At 41.2% G+C, this 1,848-nt stretch overlaps 1 pseudogene; it reads right to left on the bottom strand.

The window, feature by feature from the left end:
- Positions 1–303: 303 nt before the first annotated feature.
- Positions 304–1,266, bottom strand: LOC112830634 (olfactory receptor 6C74-like; annotated as a pseudogene).
- Positions 1,267–1,848: the final 582 nt, after the last annotated feature.

Here is a 1,848-nt window from a genome sequence, read left to right as displayed (position 1 = left end):
TATCCAAATGCCTTTTGGTAAATCATTATTAGTTTTGTTGTGCTATGTTTATGGCTAGAGAGAAGTGAAATAAAAAGTGTATGAATCTGCAAAATTTTGGAAATTTCAAGCACATGGCTTCTATGAGAGGGAAGAATAAAAATTCAGTAAAGGATTTTTTGAAAACAGATTTCCATTTTTCTAGGGATGTACAGTGTTCAGGTGAGGTAGCCAGAGAAAATGCACTTGACCTCATATTATTGGCCAGAATGAAGACACCTGGTTCTCAGAAGTCTTCCACTCCAAGGCCATGTGATTTTATTTTTATCTTGACATTTTCGTTCTGCACATTGTCTCCCTCAGAGCCTGGTGGACCTGCTTGTTCCGCAGAGTGTAGATGACAGGGTTGAGCAGTGGGGTCACCACCGTGTTCACAAGGGCAGCCTCCCTGTTGGAGTCCAGCCTGTTTGTTTGCTTTGGTTTCACATATATAAACACACAGCTGCCATACATCAGCGAGAGGACTATGAGGTGAGATGAGCAGGTGGAGAAAGCTTTCTGTTTCTCCTTCGCTGACGGGAGTCGCATGATGGTGACTACTATGTTGCTGTAGGCAATGATGGTTATGACAAGGGATGTCAAAAGGATAACCAAAGCAAGAACAAAAGCCAACATTTCAAAAGACCTGGTGTCAGAACAGGAGAGATGAATCAGGGGGCCGATGTCACAGAAGAAGTGGGGGATGACATGGGGACCACAGAAGGATAACTGGGAAATCTTTACTAGTGGACCAGTGATGAGAGGGAAGGCCAAAACGAAGCAGGCAGTGACCAAGAGGAAGCAAGTCTTCAGGTTCATGATGGTCGGGTAATGCAGAGGCTTGCAAATGGCCAGATACCGATCCAGAGACATCACTGCTATGAGGAGGAAACCTGCTGCTCCCAGAAATAAAAAGACAAAGGCTTGTATGAAACAGGCAGGAAAGGAAATAGTTTGCCTGCCTAAGAGAAAGATGACCAACAACTTAGGAATAACAGCATTTATGAAACAACACTCCAAGAAGGAGAAAGTGCTGAGGAAAAAGTACATAGGTGTGTGGAGCCGGGAGTCAGCACAGGTGATGGTGATTATGACAGCATTGCCTGCAATGGATGCCAGGTATGCCAGCAGGTGCACCAGGAAGAGGACCTTTCCCAGGTGCTGGATGGCAGGAAATCCCTCCAAGATGAATTCTTGGACAGTTGTTCCATTCCCCATTTCTATGGGCATCTCCTTCTACAGCAGCATGCCTGTTGTCCTTAACCTACAATAAAGACATCAGGGAATACAAAGATTTTAGAGGAGCATATGATTAAGTTATTTGCCTATCCAAGAAATTGGCTAGGCTGAGAGAAAAATGGTTTAGGCAGTTGGTCTTGAATCAAAAGGACCTGAATTTAATACTTGTTCAATACCGAGTTCTAACACCTGAGAGATGGGTCATCTTTGAAAAGGAAGTTAACCTTTGTGAACTTCACTTTCATCCTCTATAGAATGAAGATGGTAGTATCTACCTGTTCATGTTCTTGTGATACTTAATTAAGATAAAGCATGTAACTCACTTGGCATATGATGCCAATATATTCTATGAGTTCCTCAAAGTCGAATTGTAATGTAATGCTCATTATTATAATCCTTAAATAGAGCATCAATAGTAAGCAGGGAAATTCATATTTTTCCAATTATACAAAATTGTATTGTTTTTAATATTATCAATTTGTAAGTAAGCATAAGAGTAATGTTAGAAATATCCCCTTTGAATATCCGTTTTATAATTTAGCACGTTCTGTAGTCCAAGTTGTCATCATCATCATATGTTGAGGACTTATG

The sequence above is a fragment of the Callorhinus ursinus genome, unplaced genomic scaffold (assembly GCF_003265705.2).
Source record: "Callorhinus ursinus isolate GAN/ISIS: 27379988/994484 unplaced genomic scaffold, GSC_fseal_2.0 scaffold20, whole genome shotgun sequence".
NCBI classification, from domain to species: Eukaryota; Metazoa; Chordata; class Mammalia; order Carnivora; family Otariidae; genus Callorhinus; species Callorhinus ursinus.
This window is presented reverse-complemented; position numbering and strand designations above follow the sequence as displayed.